Consider the following 21954-nt stretch of genomic DNA (forward strand, 5'->3'; position numbering starts at 1 on the left):
CGAAATGTCTGGCTCCCTGGGAACTAAAGGGACAGATGATTCATTGGCACCATCAGTAGGATCACCCAGAACTATATAAAGGAGCGGAGATCTGGGACTCCAGTGGTACTGGCACTGCCTTCCCAGAATCCCAGGGGATGCCCGCTACCCCATGGGTAATCCCATCACTCCTTCTGTGTTAGACTTTATTTTTTAAATTAAGATGTGACCTGGTGAGTCCCAGGCTGGCCTAAATGTAGCTAAGGATGGCCCTGAGCTTCTGACCCTTCTGGATCTTCCTCCTGAGTATAGATATAGACATGTACACAAAGCCTAGAGAACCTTCAAGGAATGGCAACATTCATCTAGAAAACAATAGGAAGATTTTTTTTCTGTTATGCTTATTTTCCTATTACCTCCTTCTGTGCAAACTGATTTCTATCTATGAATGAATAAAATGTATAAAATAGATTTAGTGAATCAGAAGGAAAACGTTAAGTATGTAAGAGTCTAAAAGGTTCCTAGGCATGACAAAAATCCTAAGAACAGTACACACATGACTTAAGTGTATTACGGAAAACCCTAACCAGCCCACCCATGGTTTGGATAGGAAATGGCCCTCAGGCTCATGTGGTTAAGGTTTGGTCACTGGCTGGTGATGCCACTTTGGGAGGTAATGGAACCTTTGAAGAAGTGAGGTGTAGCTGAGAGAAGTGGACCACTGCAGCCCCACCTTTGAAGAGTACACCTTGTCCATGGTCCTCTCCCTGTCTCCCCCCGACATACCTCTTCCCAGCCATCCTGGAGTGAACATCTCTGCTGGGCCACTTTCCCCACCACTGTTACGCTCTTTCCACTTCCTGTAGCCATGGAGCCAGTGACGGTGGACTCAGACCTGTAAAGCCATGAGCCCAAGCCAATCCTTCTTCCCTCTGCATTGCTTTTCCCAGGCATTTAACACAGTCGGGGATAAGAGCCTGATGAGCACATGCCCCAGGGAAGGACTAAGGCCAAGTACAAGGTCATCCGCTTTCTGGTGTATAGAACCCAGGTACTTCTTGTTCAGCTCATGTGGCTAATTCCCAGGCAGAGTGTTGAAATAGGAGCAGCGGGGCTGTGTCCCGCCACCCAGCTGCCAGCACGGCTAGCTTTATACCTGAAATAACAACACACAAATTGTATTCTTTTAAACACTGCTTGGCCCATTAGTTCCAGCCTCTTATTGGCTAGCTCTTACATATCGATCTAACCCATTTCTAATATCCCTGTAACACCACGAGGTGTCTTACCAGGGAAGATCTTAACCTGCATCTGTGTCCAGTAGGAGAATCATGGCGACTCCTTGACTCAGCTTCTTTCTCCCAGGATTCTGTTCTGTTTACTCCGCCTACCTAATTTTATGTCCTATTAAAGGACCAAGGCAGTCTCTTTATTTAACCAATGAAATTAACACAAAACAGAAGACTCTCCCCCGCATCAGCAGAGGGGTAGAAGGAATATGGTGTCCAGTCCAGACAAGCATGGTGAAGCTCTAGTGATAGGGAAACAAAGGAAAAGTCCCTGGAAATTCTAAATCCGGTCAAAGGGAATCCACTTAGGAAATCTGTCTACAGGGTTCATTCTGCTTCAGGAGGAAACACTCAGCTTCAAAAATAGCTAAACTCTAGATTTTAGGCCCTTTCTTTTTGCAGTAATCTGCCCATAGCTCTGATAAATACAGCTCAGGTCAGGGCTTGGGTCAGTGTCAATCTCCAGGGAGAACTTTGAAAGGGGTGTGTGTGTGTGTGTGTGTGTGTGTGTGTGTGTGTGTTTGTGTGAACTGCATCAATACAGGGCATCACTGGGCACGGGCAGAGCTGGGTACCAAAAGGAGGGGCTGCAAGATGCATGGGACTAATCATCTTCAGCATCCCTGTTCTCCTGGATAGATGCTTGGGTTATACTTGGCAGTGCCTCCCTAGGGAGGAAATAGGGATCAAAACAGAGATCCTAAAATCTGACACCGTGGAGATGTTGAAGCAAAGAACACGTTATTGTGGGAAGTTGCCAGGTGCACTGTAGGCTACATTGGAGTCTTTCTGTCTCTACTTAAGAGATCTGTGTCCCCTTTCCACCCTGACTCCAGACACTGCCAAGTGCCTTCTAAGAAGTAAAGTCACCTCAAGTTGCAAATAACCACATTAAAATGTCCCTAAGAGGTTCTAGCACAATGTAAAGAGTGTATAGACGAGGAAAGTATTTCACCTTGGTGCTAATGGTGAAAGAAGCAAAGACATTGACTAGACAGCAAGTTTACATTGCAGGGCTTCTGGCTTTACCAAGAGCCTGCCACACCGCAGGTGCTCAGTGCATTTTTACTGAGGTCACCAGAGATGCCATGGGCCAGCCAGTAACCCTCTCTGGGTTCCTTTTCTTTACTTGTCAGTGATAAGTATTTTGAAAAATCCCGGTAGACAGTTCCTCTACCAATGCAATAAGCCAAATCCAGCCGAATTAATAAATCCAAGTTTAATAAACAGAGCAAAGCAAAGCAGAGTGGCAACTCCCAGGTGACTCTCAGAAAGGCAGGAGAGAGAGCACATGACAGGTCTAGTGACCGGGTCTTACATACCTGTAGACATGGTCTTGAGCAGCTCCAGGGGAAAAGCTGACCCTTCACAGGTTTACTCAGGGATGGGGTCTGGAATGGGAGGAGTGGGGCTGGGTTCACAGCCGAACATCTGGGCAGGGTTTAGAATGGGGAAATGAGGCTAACTAGATTCCAGCTGAGCAGTTAGCAAAGCCCAGGCTACTATTTGTATCCAAAGACTCCCCAACAGTCTCTAAGACTCCAAATGATAAAGACTAGGCCAGCTTCCTATACCAGCAGCTTTAAAAGGTTTCAATTCTACCCATCCAATTAGAAATACGGTCAATGATGCAAGCCAGGGGAATAAATGTAGTGGGCTGAGGGGAAGTGGGGAGGGTCACACACAGTTTAAATGTAGAAGAGAAGAGAGATTAACAGTCTGCACTGGATGACTGTAAAGTTTGTGTTCTACATGAATCAACTTTAGTATACCATCCTAGCTGTTGTTGGCTAGTGGGGTACAATGTGATTCCTGCATTATAAAGTAGACTGTACAAATATGTAAGAACTGAGTCACGGGGAGAATTTGCTTGGCTCAGAGATCGTCAAACAAAGGAGGGAAGCAAAGATGAAAGGGTGAAAAAAAAAAGAAATAAAAGCCACACAGTGGTTGCGTGGTATTTTAATCCCCTCCCAGCACTCGGGAGGCAGAAGCAGACAGACCTTTGTGAGTTCAAAGCCAGCCTCCTGATCTACAGGCTCCAAAGCGACTCAAAGAAACCCTGTCTCTAAAACAAACAAAAAAGTGATGTGAATCTACTGACCACTCTACCAGCCTCAGTGTCTCTGGGTCTCAGGGAACACCTTGCCCTAGGAAGTTCACTAGTGGCCTTTAAACTGCTTCATGACTTGACCCCCTAAAGGTCATGTGCTAGAAGCAGTTTGTGGTGGTGACAGGGTGGTCTGGAGCCTGTAGGCACTAGGGACTGGGGACAGGTAATTAGGTCCTTACCAGGAATATACCTTTTTCCTCTTGGGAGTGCATTCCCCAGCACTCGCAGGCTACTTCCTTTTTATCTCCAGTTGATTGGTTAACAAAATGATTGTTTGGTTGATTTGGTATGGTTTGATTTTTGTTGGTTGGTTGGTTGGTTGGTTGGGGTTTTGGAGGGGTGTGAGGGTTTGTTTGGTTTGTTTTTTCTTGGGTTTTTTGTTTTATTTGAGGTTTTGCTCTGAAACAAGGTCTCACTCTATAGCCAAGGCTAGCCTAGAGCTCACGCTGCAAACCCAGGTTGACTTCACGCTTGTAATGATCCTTGGCATCCCAAGTCCTGGGATTACGGGTCTGAGTCCATAAGTTTGCTTGTGTCTTGATGTTCTCTATGAAGTTTTTACCAGAACTACCCACATAGCAACTCCGCGCTCTTAAGCCTTTAGAACTCGGGCCAGCCGACCTCTGTAAAGTCCCCATAACTTGTCACAACAGCATACCATAGATGGGCACACATGCCCTGACAGCACCTCTCCTTCGGCGTGGAGGGAAATAACAGGGCTGGATTGCCGGATACGATGGGGGAAAGTAATGGAAACAGTTGGGCCTAAAAGCATTTGGAGTTGTTTTCAAACACTTCACGATTGGTGGATGTCAGTCATCTCTCTCCTGACCTGGAGTGGTGGCGGCATTTGACAGGTGCACGCGCCCTTCTCCACTGAACAGGGCTGCTGATGTTGCTGGAAAGAGGCGATGGCGCTGCAGGAGCCTTTCTGACCTCAGGAGTAGGAGGAAGTGGGTCTTCAACACCCCTAGCCTGAGGTGAGTGGCTGCACACTAGCCCCCTCGTCCTGTCTGATATTCAAGTCTAATATGAATCTTCTGTCCTGACTGAACCCCAACCCCCACAGTGAAGACTTCTCTTTCTTTGGCCCTTCCGCCCTTCCTTTCTTCTCATACGCTTTTCATATTAAGGTTCATCACGCTGCTTCCACTAGAGTAATAGATTGTCATCTGTGGTCGGAAGTTTTCTCTGGGAAATGCCACGGATACTTAGAATCCAATACTGTCTCTGGGTCTGTGCTGCCAGTGCCGGAATCCACGCTCTGCAGCAGTTCTGAGGATGTCACCGTCTCCCCGGGGCTGAATTCTGACACCCCTGTGCCCCTCCCCCACATTAGCTTGGTATCCAAATGCAGCCAGAAGGCTGGAGACCCCCAGTGATCAATGACAGCTCCAATCAAAGCCACCAGACGGGCTGTGCACTCTCGGCTCCTTGATATAAAAGGTGTTTTATTTCTCATCCCTTTATTTTTGTCACTGAAAGAATGCTTCCCGCGTGTGGATTAATTAAAGTGCAAACATTAACTATTGATTGATGCATTATCAGCACGGCGCAGTAGCCTCCCGACAGATTGATTCCTGCCGTGATTTATTGTCATATTCGGGAGTCATCACACTTGGTGACCAAGAGGGGCCACCTGCCTCCCACACCGCGCCATCTCCACTCCTTTCTCTTTCTCCCCCGTACCTCCTCTTCTTCTTCCAGGTGACATTTGAGTTCCAGTAACTAAAACATCTTCATCCTACTGTCGAGGAAAAGAACAATTCTGTGGCCCGACTTTTGTTCTGCGTGTCTGTATGCCTGTGTATGTCTCCCAGGCAATTATCAAATCAATTGACATGACTGAACGCAATAATGAACAAATCTGTGAGCTTCTAGAGGGGATTTCTGGTTAACAGAACAGGCCCCTCCAGCGCTGTGCAGAGGTGATACTGAGTAAATTCCAGGAGAAAGAGAGAGCAGAATAATACAACGGAAAAGAAAGCTCCAGGTGTCTGACTTCCCGCTCCTCTGTGGAACGAGACAGAGGAGAGCAACAGAGCAATTCACAGTTACAACAGGCTGTAGGTCTCTAAAGGGATGACTCAGTAGACCATGTTTTATCAGGCTGACTAGCATGAAATTGCTGTTTTTATAGGTCAAGAAATGAACAAATATTGACAATTTCATAGGACTCAAAATTATGTACTTAAGCTCCCTTCTGAAATCGGGGCGTCGCGGTCTCTGTCTATTTTATTTTCAGTATGAAGGTGGCGCAATGTGTGGGTGCCTGATTGCTCTTTGGGCTGACGAGGGAGGGGGACTTGATTTTGGGGGAGGGGGAGGGAAATGGGAGGCGGTGGCGGGGAAGAGACAGAAATCTTTAATAAATAAATAAATAAAAAGAAAGTGGCGCAAAAGGCAAATCATAAGTCATAGCTCGCATGCGCATAAACCTTTCCTAATTTCCTATGAGAAAACCCACCCCAACCTATGAGGTACCCATTATTGAAAACCTAGCCAACCAAACTGAATCCAAACAAGGTATCAAGTGGCCAGCAAGTCCAGGGGAGCCTCGATCTGAACACCTTACCCTCAGAGAGAACCCCGAAGACACCCAGGGCCGATGCACAGTCGATGGGGGGGGGGGGGGTGGAGCCTCAGGGGGGCTGAAATCTGGGCTTTAAAGTCCTTCCTGGCAGTAGGGAAAGCTAGACCAGCACCCTGACTAGAGACAGAGAAGGGTTTGAACTTCTCTCTGAGTTGCTCTAAATAGGATCCCAAAGTTAGGACCTGTTGAGAGAAATGAACACAGGAAGTCTCAGCTCCAGGCAGGGCAGGGAGTTCTACTCACCACTGAAGGAGAAAGAATCTGGTTTCTGCTGATTATCAGAGTTAATACCCCAAACAACCCTTTCTGCCTTTCACAGGCAATCCAGGTCCCATCCCAGTTGCTACCACGTTTGCGTGCATAGAGGTTAGATCACCAGGTGTCTTTCTTCCTTTTCCTGTTGCTGAGATAAAATGCCCTGGCAAAGCCACTTGGGGGAGAAAGGGTTTGTGCTGACTTACAGTTCAAGGACACACAGTCCAGCACAATGAGGAAACAGAAAGCTTGGCTGCCTTCTCTCTCTTGCGCTCTCTCTCTCTCTCTCTCTCTCTCTCTCTCTCTCTCTCTCGTTTTTTGAGAGAGTATTTCCCATCTACAGAGAAAAGACTCTGATAGAAACACACCCCACTGTCGCGATCTATGAAAAAGTTTGGAAGAAAATGTCTTCTTTATATGTGTGCATGGGTGTGCAGGGGTGGGGGAGAGCTCACGTGCCTGTGCATATGTTCATATTTCAGGGTGGTGGTGTTCTCTGGTCTCTTGAGTTGAATGTTTGGTTCATCTTTTTTTCAGTTCCCTGTCTGAGTGTTACCCTGAGGCTATAAGCTGCCCACTGGATATTACTTTAGCCACATCCCGAAGGTTCTGGTGTGTGGTAGCACTCATTTCCAGCTGGTTTCGTTACCCTTCTCAACCCAAGAGTAACTGGAAAGGTGGTTTGACATGTCTAAGGAAGCATGTCTGCAGCCTATTTTCTAGAAACACTATCTCCTGTGAACTCTAAAATTGGCCGAACTTTCTCAACTGTCCTTTTCAAATCAGTTCCATAGCTTTTACACTTCAGAGCTACAGTGGACTCAACTGACATTGTTCTGTTTTGTAACACAGAGCTGGTGGCAGTGGCAGGCTAGAGGAACAAAGTCCACAGTTTTGTTGAGTCACAGAGCAGATACATAGTAAAGCCTTTGGGCTCCTGACAAGATTCATTTTCCCCAACAATATTTCTCTTACTGTCTAGTATGTGCTAAGGATGGTTCCAGTCTCTGTGGAAACAGTAACAAGTGAGAGAGACTAAACCCCCTGTTCTCCTGGGCGTTGGCTTCTGGAGTTGTCTTTCAGTGAGGTCAAATGTGTGAACATGGGACCTGGGGACATGAAAAAAGCATAGGAAGCCAAAGATCTGATTCTGCGGGGAGTGGCAGCCAACCCTGCCCTTGGTGGAGCAGATCTCTGTCTACAGGAGTCCAGGAAATTCTTGCAAGCTTTTCCCAACAGCTCCTGGGAGAGAGCTCAAATAATACGGAGGGGGAGCCACATACTACTCCCTTCTACAGACCTCCAGAGTCCTCGCCCATGACATAAGGCCTTCCTCCCCCAGACACCCGCTAGACCCATTCTATGTCAGACAGAGTATAAAGCAGGTCCAGCAGGGATCTCTTTCTTCTTTATCCTGACATGGACACACCCACGGTCAGCATACTCAGGTCCATGGAGTAACCTCACTCCAAGACCTACTGGGGCTAATTCTGGGTTCCAGATGATTTTTTAATGATTTATTTAATTTTACTTTATATGCATTGGTATTTGCGAGGGTCCTCTGGAGGTAGAGTTATTGGCAGTTATGAGCTGCCATGTGGGTGCTGGGAATTGAACTCAGGTCCTCTGGAAGAACTGCCAGTGCTCTTAACCACTGAGCCATCTCTTCAGTCCCTCCAGATGATTTTTGCTTGGTTTTGTTCTTCGTATCAGGAGGGGCATTTGGGGACTAATTTGGAAGTCCCAGGTCTACCATCCTCTGCTGATTGAATAAGCAATGGTTTCATTTTGCTTCAATTTGGGTTCTTTGGGGATTGGAGTCTTAGAGATTAAACACGAGGCCTTGTGCATGGCACACACGTTCCCTACCACTCAGCTGCAGCCCAGACCCGCATGTGCAAGTCTCCTTTCAACCTTGTCACCATCATCATGGCCACCCTCTCCACCAGCTCATCAAGAGGCAATCACTGGGGAGCCTTAGTGGCACATGTCTGTGGTCTCGGCATTTGGGAAAGCGGGCAGCAGGATCAAGAGTTTGAGACCAGCCTACAAAGCAACTCTGTCCCAAAAGACAGCAAAGAGACACATAACAGAGACTCACTTCCACTGCCCTCATTTTGAGTAGCCAAGGACAAACACATTGTCACCATGGCATCCTTGCATAGGATAGAGGTTAAGAGCAGGGACTCAGAAGCTGTTCCCCTCAGTTTAGTACACTAGCTGGTTGAGGGTGGTGCTGGGCTTGCTTTCCTGTCCAGTATAGGAGCCAAGTACCAATCAAGGCTAAACCCAGATCTGCTACTATGCAAATGTCATCTTGCCTCCCAGAGGCTAGATGTGACTTTTACACAGTGTCCCCGAGCAAGAAATTGTGACGTCTTTGGTGTGGCTAGAGGTCTGTAACTCAGACCCCTGGATGATAATAAGTGAACCTGTAAAGTTGACCTGGTCGTGAAAGCAATGAGGAAGAAATGAGATTTGCAAACACTTGGGGATCTGGTGTTGGCCTGTTGAAGGGGTGGAGCTAAGGAGACTAGAGATTGGGTTTTGATATTTCAGAAAATCCCTGGCCCTAGGGTCTCAGGACTTGAGGGGAAAGGGGAGTGCGTGCGTATGTGGGAGGGAATCCCAGCAGCACAACCTGAGACAGGAAACTAAATGCCTGGAAGTAGATGACTTCATATTCAGAGAAGAGGGCAGAGAGAGAGAGAGAGAGAGAGAGAGAGAGAGAGCTCCAAGCACACTTGTGATCTTCAGCATAGCCTAAGTAAGCCTGGCCTGACAGAAACGAAGACCCCAAGTGCTCCTTGTATCACCTCTCCAGCTGGGGCCAGCTGTGCACTGTGGGCCACTTAGGGACTGTGGGTCTAATTCTCTAAGGGAGCTGGCACTCTGAGCCTCTGGAGCTTCTGGGGAGTGAGTGCCTTGACTCTTGACCCAGCAAAGGGTTCTTGAGCAGACTTCAGTTCGAATAGACACACAAAACCCCAGTGTGAAGACGGAAGTTCCATCTGCAGCCTGCCAGTGCCTAACCACTAACCCTGCAACTGGTAGCTTCTGGTGATATCCAAAGACCATCTCTTCTAGGTAGTGCTCCATCCCGGAGCTGTCTGCATCCCCTGTGCTCCTCAGTACCACTGTGGCCACACCGCTGCTCAGCAGGGTTTCCTGGTGAGAAACCCTTGCAGGAAGGACCAGGAAATATTTCATTTGCTTTACATCTGTCTGCCTATCAAGGGAACTTTCTTCTAGCCCAGCACCCCGTAAACACTCTGGGTAATCTGAGGTTTAATCTTCAAAGGTTGCTTCATCTTTACTCTCAATTCAGTAAGTTTCCATCCTATGAAAGAGTATTCAAGTTACCTTCAGACTGCTGCACTCTTGCAAAACACACACACACACACACACACACACACACACACACACACACACACGCACGCCACCTCATGTCTGACCTGGGAAGACAGAACACAAGCAGCAGCATTCTGAGCTCTGCTTCTAGTGAGTTCTAAAGTCCCACCCAAATGGCTCAAGAATGACCTTGGCCACAAGATGTGGGAAATGGGAGGTTTACTCACGCCTACAATACAGGCAACACCCTTGGACAGTGGATCCCACATCTCAGGAGGAATGTCTCTTACATCCCAGTGTCACTTCCCTGGAGATAAATTTCAAGCCTATGCAGTGTAAGCCGAAGGGCAGCTGCTCTGATTACAAAAGTTCCTGGGAGGCAGGAGAGTAGTAGCCACTGCCATCTCACACGGGGGGGGGGGGGGGGGGGGAGGCCCCTTTAACACCCACATTAATTTGGAGACAAAGAGATGCAAGAAAGCCATGACTGTGTGGCCAAGGACCCCAGAGTCATGCCAGGGCGGGGGTCAGGGAAAAAGTGCAGAGGTCCTTTGTCTAAAAGGCCCGTGGAGTTGTGTGGAACAAGCCCTATGAAGTCACAGCGCTAGCAAATGCTGCTCCCTTTTTGACGGGGATGGGGTGAGATTATGATCTATGAGGAAGAACATTAGATATTCTGTTAATAGACACCTCACCAGCCATGGAAACACCATATTCCCCTCACCCAGACTTGAATCTATTGTAAAAGTTTACATGGCATCCCGAAAATGAGGGTCTGGAAGAAAAAAAAACCTTTACCTTTTCTTCTTACAAAGTAGTTTTCCCATGTTTTAATCAACAAGCACAAACGACTCCCTCATGCTGGCATATTATTTCCTAAAATTATATGTGAGGAGCTTATAAAAGTTTGGAAGAAATAGTTTTTAAGTTGGCTAAATACCACTCAAATCAGGCTTTTTTTTTAATAATCCCTTTAAGTTAAATATCTTTTGGTAATAAAGGCAAATTAGGGAACAATAAATTATAACTTCTGACCGGTGGCTGATTATAGATATTATAATTAAGTCCAGTTTCCTACACAAGGCATTTATCTTAATAATCATGCCATCCATTAGCATATCTTAAAGAGGTTCACAAAGCCTGCTGTGGCACTGGAAGAGACCTCCGAGCTCCTCCCTAGGCTATGAAAGGCTATGAAATCAAAAGAGATGAAATTACGTTAAAAAGAAGTTTGGGTTAAATATAAGTTGAGAAACTCAGATTATAGTCATAAAACCCTAACTTAAAAACATTTACCCTAAATACCCCCTCCGACCAGCAGCAGCACGAAGAGACTTCACTTCCTAGAAATCTACAATTTACACAAATTTGTTCAAAGCTGTTGTGACCCAGCCGGCCATGTACTGTGTCATGGAGCGTGCAGCTAGGGCTGGAACAATATTAAGGGACTTGGGTTTTTTCTGAAAGTCCTGACCTTGTTCCTTGACAACTGCAAGAAGAACCAATGGTTGACAGTGGCGACAAGAGTAAAATAGGTGATTTTCTTGTCCCTGCTCATTTTAAAAGTGAGTGATTTCTCCAGCCAAGCTCTTGGGGTTGTGTACAAGACAGAGAGAGCCTGCGGCATGCCGGCTTTCTCTGGGACATGTTTGTGACAGCTTGCTGTAAGAGCCCACTTCTTACAATAGCTGGGGAGGTCAGGATTGCTTTGAAAGATCCTCAGAGAAGGCTCAAGGAGCTGCCTGCAGTCCTTCATGCTACAAAGCCCACAGGAGCCTCCTCTTCTGGGAAGACTCCAGGAGAGCAGTTAAGCCTTTGCCTACAGTGGGTGATACAATTCTGGCCGTCTCTGATAATTGTCCAAGGCACACGAGCAAACGGCACCAACAAAGGCACTAGGAAGGTCAGACTGCAATACAGCATGCCACTGATTTTATCCGGGTGATTGATGCACAAATCACCTTGATTTCGATTTGGCACAAGGTTATAAAATACACTTGTAATCACTGATAGTGCGGAAGATCAGGCCCAAGCATGGAACACTGTATTTTATATCCCTGGTAGAGTTTTCCCTAATACAACCATAAATCAGCCCAGAAAGTAGGAACTTGGTCCATGTTAACAGACGAGGAGAAATCTAGGAACATTAACCAAAGACACAGTCTTGGAACCTGGGGCAAGCTTTAAACTTTGTATCAAAGCCACCCAGATACATCCTTCAGGGGGCAGCCCACAGTAGGAGATCACAGAAGAGCATGGACCATAAGACAAACCAGTAAGAAAGCACATGCAGACCAAGCATCGGCAGAAATCCCTGAGTCTTAGGCAGAGATACAAAATCTTGACAGGGGAGAACAACAAGATCTAAGATACTAAGGAAAATGACCCTAACACACGTATTTAGAAATGCCCATTAAAATATGAAGAAGAGAATCAAGTGAGCCTAGCAAGATGGGAGGAAATCTTAGCAGTCCAAAGAGAAAACCAATTTGCAAAACAACTTTCAGGAGCAGCAGCAGCTGGAGGAGGGGGATGCTCTCTTTGCTCTGACATGTCTCTTTGACAGGTTCCCACAGAATATTTAAAATAAATTCATATATTCCAGGAAAATAAATACTTTGATTTCTCTTCAACTCTCCATGCCAGCAGCTATGGCTTTTATAAACGATTTCCTAACAAATCCAGAATGGGAGCTCCTACCGGTCTGGGAGTGTCCCACTCAGTATCAGAAATAAAACAGGGGGTTTGTCTTCGGCTGGGCATGCGGGTCTCACCTCAGCTGAGATTCTACCTAGATGTTTCCAGATTCTACTTAGGAAAACTATTTTCCAGACCCCCTTCCCCTCAGACTGTTGATCCCCACCACCCGCAAACTTCCAAGCCAGCAAACTCCTTGGCTGGCTCTGAGCATCATTGGGACTACGGAGAGACAAAGTAGAGGGAAAGTCACCATCGGCATTATTTCTCCCCACGTTATTCAAGGCTTCTCCTTCACCTAAATCCAGTAAGAAAAGCATCCCACTGCTGGGGGAATGGGGGTAGTACAGACTTCTTCCCAAAGAAGGCAGACACCAATAGACAGGACTAGACAGTTCCAGACCCAAAGCTTCCTTTCGCTTGAAGACAAGCCGCTTCTAGCCAAAGGTTGGTTTAATCATTTGTAGACTCCCAAGTTTGTACGGATATTTCATTTGTATTTTAGTAAATAAAGCTTGTGTGAAGTTCAGAGAGTAAAGCAGCAGCACTGATCAGCATTACAGACCAGGCAGTGGTGATACACGCCTTTAATCCCAGTAGCCACACTACTTCACCATAGAAACCAGGCTGTAGTGGTGCACGCCTTTAATCCCAGCACCAGAGAAGACTAGAAGACCGGAGGAGACAGTTCCCACACAGTCTCATTCTGAGATTCCTGGAGGCAAGATCTCTATTTCAGACTGAGGTAGAGGTAAGAGCCAGTAGCTGGCCTCTTTGCTTTTCTGACCTTCAAGTTGAACCCCAATTTCTGTCTCTGGGTTGTTGTTAATCATGCTACACAAGTTCCTGTTTCTGAACATCTTATAAGAACAGGCAGATTGAGCCGGGCGGTGGTGGCACACGCCTTTAATCGCAGCACTCGGGAGGCAGAGGCAGGCGGATCTCTGTGAGTTCGAGGCCACCCTGGTCTACAAGAGCTAGTTCCAGGACAGGAACCAAAAAGCTACAGAGAAAAACCCTGTCTCGAAAATCAAAAAAAAACAAAAAACAAAAAAAAAAACAAAAACAAAAACAAAACAAAACAGGCAGATTGTGGGCTGAAGTTAAAGAAAGGGAAGAAGCCCAACCCCCTTACCCGCGGGTGAGCCCTGAAGTGGAATGAAATGGAGCAAACTGTGGGGATTCTTGTACCAGATTCTATGATTTACCTTTTCCATTAATTAAAGTGCAAAAACATCATCACTTTAAAAAAATGATCCTTTCTCTAGCCATACTCTATCAAATAGGGAAAAAACTTTTTAGGTGAACATGTAGGGCTGTGCTCAGAGGAAGGAAGTGGTGCAGGGGGGTTAGGTTCTCTGCTCTCTGGCTCCTTGGACCCAAATTAAGCTGCCCAGCACTTTTATACAGTGTGAAACAAAAACACAAAACAAAGATAAGACCAAAAAGCAAGTTCCCAGCTGCCTTTGCCCAAGGTCAGATATCAATTTGAAGTAACATAAAAATAGGAACAAAGAGCCACGCAGTGATGGTGCACAACTTTAATCCCAGCACTCGGGAGGCAGAGGCAGGCGGATCTCTGAGTTCAAGGCCAGCCTGGTCTACAGAGTGAGTTCCAGGACAGACTGGAGTGGTACACAAAGAAACGCTGTCTCAAAAAGAAAAAAAAAAGTAGAAATTAATGCACCTTCCAAAAGGCTCTGCAGCTGGGAAATTAGAGTCTAAGACCCTGTGTGCCGGCTCAGAGAGACCAGACTTCCCCATCTGATGTTTTGTGTATATGGGAATTTTGCCCAAAAGAAGGATGTGAAGGATGTTCCCACCAGCACTGAGATGACCGAGTGAATGAAGAGATGGACTCTCCCTTCTGCTTCCTGGGCAGTGCCTTCCCCCAAAAGAATACTGAGGGGATGCACAGGAGCTATTGGGGTTGAGCAGGTCCAGCCCATGGACCCCACCTGTGCTGTCTCCGGCCTTCTACCTCCCAGGAGCTGGCAAGCCATGCTGTTCCAGCAGAAGCTGGCCCTTTTGTAAAACCTGTAGTCTGGAGCTAGAGAAGGAAGGTGGCCGCCAGGAAGTACACAAAAGACACTCTGTCCCTGGACACTCCCAACAGAGTAGGTTTTACAGGAGTCTCTTAAACTTGATACCTGGGGACTTGATTGAACCCTGGCTGTCCTTCCTCATGATGAGTCTTGGAAGAGAAACTCCCTCAGCTTCCTCACTGGAGAAGGTGGCATGACACTAGAGACACAGTGGCATACTGGTGGCCTGCCTGGACATCCATTAGGCTGGGGCTCTCTGTGAGAGGGGGCAATGCCAGGATGTGTTGCGGGGATATTTGATCGCACGGTGTGAAGACGTGTCTGTCCTTCTTCACCTGACTAAGACACCTTCTGATTGGTTTAATAAAGAGTTGAATGGCCAATAGCTAAATAGGAGAGGACAGGCAGGAATAGGAACTCTGGAAAGAGTCTGAGAGGTGAGAGACTCGCCAGCCAGATACCTCTCTTTCTCTGTCCCTCTCCTGAAGAGGTAACTACTCCCTCCCTCTACCCTCTCCTCTCTCTTTCCTCTTTCTCTGTCCCTCCTCTCCCCCATACCACTTACCACTCTGTCCCACTTCTGAATAGGTAACTACTGCCTCCCTCCCCGCTTCTCCTTTCCTCTCCTCTTCCCCTCTCTATCTCTCTGTTCACCTCTTTCCTCCATAATCCCCTTACCCACTAAATAATCTCTATACCCAAACTCTCTCAGCATGGCATATCTGTCTGTCTCCCTCGCGACCTCAGACCACCTGCCAGGGGACTTGCCACCCCTCATGGGACCAGCCTCGGGGCACCCCGTATTTATGAATGATAACAGTTGCCTCAAAAGCACCAGGCCCTGGGGTCCATGCCCAGATCTACAATGGGTGGGGAGTGGCTCCTTCCATTGGAGCACACTTTTTAATCCTGATACTCTAGAGCAGAGATTCTCAACCTTCCTAATGCGACCCTTTAGTACATATAGTTCCTCATGTTTTGTGAACCCCACCCATAAAATTATTTTCATAACTATAATTTTGCTACTGTTAATGAATTGCAATGTAAATATTTTTGAAAATAAAGGTTAGTCAAAGAGATCAAAACCTACAAGCTTAGAACTGAAGGTGGAGGGTGGCCTGGGTTACAGAATGAGCTCAAAGAAAAGTAAAAAGAGGGCTGGGGATATAACTCGGTGGTAGAGCACTTGCCCAGCATCAATGAGGTCCTAGGTTCCTTCCCCAGGACCACCAAACAACAAACCAGGAGCCCATCATCCTTGGAAATCCTAAGAGTGCCCTTAGGAGGGTTATTTATTTATTTATTTATTTATTTATTAAAGGTTTCTGTCTCTTCCCCGCCACCGCCTCCCATTTCCCTCCCTCTCCCCCAATCAAGTCCCACTCCTTCATCAGCCCAAAGAGCAATCAGAGTTCCCTACCCTGTGGGAAGTCCAAGGATCACCCACCTCCATCCAGGTCTAGTAAGGTGAGCATCCAAACTGCCTAGGCTCCCACAAAAACCCATTGTCATTGTTCTTGAGTTCTCAGTAGTCCTAGTTGTCCACTATGTTCAGAGAGTCCGGTTTTATCCCAGGCTTTTTCAGACCCAGGCCAGCTGGCCTTGGTGAGTTCCCAATAGAACATCCCCATTGTCTCAGTGTGTGGGTGCACCCCTCGCAGTCCTGAGTTCCTTGCTCGTGCTCTCTCTCCTTCTGCTCCTGATTTGGACCTTGAGATTTCAGCCCGGTGCTCCAATGTGGGTCTCTGTCTCTGTCTCCTTTCATCGCCTGATGAAGGTTAATATTCAGGAGGATGCCTATATGTTTTTCTTTGGGTTCACCTTCTTATTTAGCTTCTCTAGGATCATGAATTATAGACTCAATGTCCTTTATTTATGGCTAGAAACCAAATATGAGTGAGTACATCCCATGTTCCTCTTTTTGGGTCTGGCTTACCTCACTCAGGATAGTGTTTTCTATTTCCATCCATTTGCATGCAAAATTCAAGAAGTCCTTGTTTTTTACTGCTGAGTAGTACTCTAATATGTATATATTCCATACTTTCTTCATCCATTCTTCCATTGAAAGGCATCTAGGTTGTTTCTAGGTTCTGGCTATTACAAACAATGCTGCTATGAACATAGTAGAGCATATACTTTTGTTGTATGATAAGGCCTCTCTTGGGTACATTCCCAAGAGTGGTATTGCTGGGTCCAGGGGTAGGTTGATCCCGAATTTCCTGAGAAACTGCCACACTGCTTTCCAAAGTGGTTGCACAAGTTTGCATTCCCACCAGCAATGGACGAGTGTACCCCTTTCTCCACAACCTCTCCAGCAAAGGCTATCATTGGTGTTTTTTATTTTAGCCATTGTGACAGGTGTAAGATGGTATGTTAAAGTTGTCTTGATTTGCATTTCCCTGATCGCTAAGGAAGTTGAACATGACCTTAAGTGTTTTTTGACCATTTGAAGTTCTTCTGTTGAGAATTCTCTGTTCAGCTCAGTGCTCCATTTTATAATTGGGTTGATTAGCCTTTTATGGTCTAGTTTCTTGAGTTCTTTATATATTTTGGAGATCAGACTTTTGTCAGTTGCGGGGTTGGTGAAGATCTTCTCCCAGTCAGTGGGTTGCCTTTGTGTCTTAGCGACAGTGTCCTTTGCTTTACAGAAGCTTCTCAGTCTCAGGAGGTCCCATTTATTCAATGAGGCCCTTAATGTCTGTGCTGCTGGGGTTTTACGTAGGAAGTGGTCTCCTGTGCCCATGTGTTGTAGAGTGCTTCCCACTTTCTCTTCTATCAGGTTCAGTGTGTTCAGACTGATATTGAGGTCTTTAATCCATTTAGACTTGAGTTTTGTGCATGGTGATAGATATGGATCTATTTTCATTCTTCTACAGGTTGACATCCAGTTTTGCCAGCACAATTTGTTGAAGATGCTCTCTTTTTTCCATTGTATACTTTTAGCTCCTTTATCGAAGATCAGGTGTTCATAGGTTTGTGGGTTAATGTCAGGGTCTTCTATTCAATTCCATTGGTCGACTTCTCTGTTTTTATGGCAATACCAAGCTGTTTTCAATACTGTAGCTCTGTAATAGAGTTTGAAGTCAGGGATGGTAATGAGGAGGGTTTTTTCATAGATCCAAGAGCACCTGCAGCTGCTTCACCCTTGAACACCACAGCCGGTAGACTACAGGAACCAGACTACAGGAGAGGAACGGGGGACAGGAAACCCACATATCCTACAACCCCTCCTCAAGGATGGTATCCAAGTGGCAAGTGTTGGCCATCAGGGCAATGGTAGCTTTTCAAAAGCAGTCAGGTCACATGCGAGGCTAGAGTATTTGAGAAGCCTCTGTGCCTACCTCTAAATGTCAGAGTCCCAGGCTGGCAGTATTCACCAACTCTAATGACAAGAGTCTCCCAGGTGGGCTCCAGGCAGAAGAGCGTCAGTGGCGGTGGGGCCAAAACCTCCAGGATGGAGATGACTGATCCTGTTTTAACCTACCAGTTATGAGTTCCATTGGTTCAGTATCTAAGCAATGATTAAATTTGCGCATTGGATGTTTTAAGCACATGATGGTAGATCTGGCCCTTGCATCCGAGTTCTGTAGCGTCCTTTTTAGATACTCCATTTGGGATCTCCTGCTTTTGTCCCTGTGCTCATAATCTGGAGGAGAGGTATAGCGGAGGCTGTGCCGGTCCTGTGTTCTACCCACCCTAAACTCCTCCACCAGGACAGGCGGCCACACCTTGCTTTTCCCCATTAGCTTCTTTTGCTGTACACTCCTGTATATGACTGTGTGTGTGTGTGTGTGTGTGCGTGTGCGCGCGCGCACACACGTTTCTGCCTCGCTCTCCCTCTGGTATCCCCCTGCCCCTCTCATCTCTGTGTCCATTCCCACCCCCAACCCTGCAGACACTGTTCTTGATAATTATAGTTTATTGATTTCTCCCGCTGTCTGCTGCCCTGACACCATGTTCTTCGTCTTAGTTGGGCACCTTGTGGTCCATCACAGCTTGTATTTCCTGGGAGGCAAGGAGCCTCCCAGAGCAGCTCTCCAAGCTGCCTGTAGACAGGTTCCTCTTCACCACCACCCACACCCTCCCACCCCATCCCGTGACCTCAGGCTGGGTCTGGAAGGGAGATGAAAGATCTTCGCAGTAAAACCATATTGACATTTCCCACATGTCAGACACATCGGACTGTGCATTCTCCCAAACCCCATTGAGGGAGGCGTATCACTCGCTACAAATGAGGCGCAGAGACACACGGGTCCACCTGAAATCTTACAGCCATCCTGTGGTGGAGCTGAGATCAGATCTGAATTGTGCACACAGATCCACGACCAACCAAGTTGGTTTGGGGAGAAAACGTGCTGGTCTAAAACAATGCGCCCCAAGGCAGCATGGCCTGTGGCAGATTCCACTCCCACTGCCATCCAGGGAGCAGGTCCCCAGCCAGCTGTTGCAGGAGACAACCTGGCTCCTCAGCTGCTGACTTCTTACCATAAACAGGAAGGCCATAAAAGCGGGCCCCTTTTGCTCAGACCCTCAGGGGTTTCTCTCTCCTCCTCCTCCTCCTCCTCCTCCTCCTCCTCCTCCTCCTCCTCTTCTGTCTCCTCCCCCAGTTCGTGTCCCCAGGCAGCATCCTCCTCCAGTTTGTGTCCCCAGGCAGATGAGCAATGGCTTCCTTGAGAAAGCTACTTTCTCCCTTGCCCCCACTCCTGACTCCCCAACCACCCCACCCCACCTCACCCCCACCCCACCCCACCCACGCCGCCTTAAGATAAACGTCAATGCGGGTTGGAAATGTCAACCCTCACAGTCACCCTGAGTTCAGGATGGGGTTAGATATCTGTACCCACCCTGGAACCCAGAGTCAGAAGGTGACAGTGGCAGATGCACAGTGCCCTCCCCCATTCTTCATTAACCACCTCTGTTTTCAAACTAACCAATCCAGAGAAAGGACCCACTTCCTGAAAACAGAAAGCCACAATTCTGAAAAGCCCCTGGAGGGCCAGGGATGTGGCTCAATCTGTGAGTGCTAGCCTAGGGCATAGAGGAGAAATCAGGGCCAGAACAGGGGTAGTAAAGCATGCCTGTAATGTCGGCGCCTGTAATGTCGGCGCCTGTAATGTCGGCGCCTGTAATGTCGGCACTCAGGAGGTAGAGACCAGAGGATAGCGAGTATAAACTCATCCTCCTTACCACCTAGAGTTCAAGGGTAGCCTGGGACTTGTGAGACTCAATCTCAAAAACAAACAAACAAACAAATCCCTTGAGAGAAAGGGATTATGGTGTTAAGAGGCAACAAGAGAGAGCTCTAAGGAAAGACGAAACAGAATGTCTCAAAGAATGTTCTTGATAACACTCTCAGGAAAAATTGTAAAAAAAGGAAAATAAAATAAAATACTAAGTCTCCAAAGGTACAGAGAAACTCTGTCTCAGAAAAACCAAAACCAAACCAACAAACAGGAAGGAAGATTTTCCAGAGCCACGGGGCTGCCCTTTGGTAATCATAACTGCATGGTTTAAGATTCTGCCAATTCCTGCTGCAAAGGACCTTGCTCTGTTGCATAAGCGATTTTCCAAATATCCTTAATCAAAACTTCTGCATATGGCCCACATGCAACAGCATTTAAAGTCACCTTCTGTGCATCGGGACCCTGAGGGGACTGCATGAGGTCATGGATTCTGAGTACACACTCCTGTCAAGTCAGTGTAACTCTTCAGGTTGTATGCTAGAGCCATAACTATAGGCCACTCTCCCTGTTTCCCAAGAATGAGGGGAGCCCCACAAGATACATGCTGAGTCAGATGGAAACACTGAGGTGCCAGGAAGAGTCTGCTGAGGCAAACTATCAGCCCTCCTTTGGCAGGGGGACACTTCCAGTTTCCAGGAAGCCATGTTTAGTGACGACCTTGTCTCTCTTTGGTACAGGGATGCTCAGGCATGGTCAACCCCATCTCCACAAGTTCACGGTAGTATCAGTAAAACTTCTGGACCCCATCCCAGGAGACACTGCTGCATCTTCAGGGACCCTGAGTGACAAAGACAACACATACTAGAGTTCAAAAGTCAGGGTGTGGCTAAGTCCTTGGAAAGGTTTGTCACACAACCCCCCCCCCCCCCACCACCACACACACACACACACACACACACACACACACACACACACACACACACGCTTGACCTCCACCCCAGCCTAGGAATGTTCTCATCCCTGTCATCTTCCGTTCCTAGGCACTGAACATGTCACTGAACATGTCACTGAGGTCCTCCGGTCCTACAAAGCCTCTTCAGACCCCAAGTGGCTCCCTCCTTGTCTATCTCTGCCTGGGCTGTGTCACTGAGTGTGGGACAGTCTGTTTTCAGCATTTTGGGTTTGAATCAGGGGTTATAAGGTCTGAAGTACACTGTCTTCACCTATAGCAATGCACAGTAACCTCTATGTAACCATCTGGGAGGGGGCGACTGGAGCAATGCAGAGTAATGGCTATGTAACCATCTTTGGAGGGGGGGCTGGAGAGATAGCTCACTGGCTGCTCTTCAGAGGACCTAGCTTCAATTCCCAGCATCCACATGGCAGCTCACAACTGTCTGTAACTCCAGATCCAAGGGATCCGACAGCCTCACACAGACATACATGCAGGCAAAACACTAACACACACAAAATAAAGCCAGGAGGTGGTGGCTCACACCTTTGTTTAATCCCGCCACTCTGGAGGCAGAGGCAGGTGGCTCTTTGTTGAGTTTGAGACCAGACTGGTCTACAGAGAGAGTTCTAGGACAGGTTCCAAAGCAACACAATGAAACCCTGTCTCAAAAAAAAAAAAAAAATCAAATAAATAAGTAAATTTAAAATCAAAAAAGAAAAATAATGGGTAGAGAGCCATTGCGGAAGACATTTGCTGTCAACCTCTGGCCTCCACACACGCATGTGCACAGAGACAGAGCGAGCCTGAACTAGTCTCCACTTCTCGTGACAGCCGTGAGGACAATGCTGGAGGTCGCCATGTACACATGGTGAGACTTCTGGTATTCCCAGTGAAAGTCGGACCCAAGAAATAAGGTCAAGGCCCCACTTTCGCCAACACCTGTCAGGGCAGGCGGTGGCCTGCAGATACTACTCCTCTCAGTATCACAGGCTATGTCTTTTTTCTCCAATTCTCCCAAATCAAGCGTCCCAGCAGGGTACTTCCGGGACTACCCAGGCCCCGCCCCCACATGCTGCTCCAGTCTCACAGCTGCGAGGCTTTTTCCTAACAAGCTTTTCTTTTTTTTTTTTTTAATATTTATTTGTTTATTACGTATACAGTATTCTTTCTGCAGTCCAGAAGAGGGCACCAAGCCTCATCACAGATGGCCGTGAGCCAGCACGTGGTTGCTGGGAATTGAACTCAGGACCTTTGGAAGAGCAGGCAATGCTCTTAACCACTGAGCCATCTCTACAGCGCCCCCTAACAAGCTTTTCTGGTCAGGTCAGCCCGCAGCTGAAGACCAGACCTCTTCTTGCATTTCTTTTTCCTTACCTCTTTTACAAACTCCCAACAGCAATCTCGCCAAATGCTCATGGTTTTTCTACTGGAATGCAAAAGAAAGCGGAGGAAACCCCCAAATCCCGCCGCACACACCCAGAAGCCTCATTCAAG

Source organism: Microtus oregoni, unplaced genomic scaffold, assembly GCF_018167655.1.
Source record: "Microtus oregoni isolate MIOR12 unplaced genomic scaffold, Mior012 000004F_ref0000308, whole genome shotgun sequence".
NCBI classification, from domain to species: domain Eukaryota; kingdom Metazoa; phylum Chordata; class Mammalia; order Rodentia; family Cricetidae; genus Microtus; species Microtus oregoni.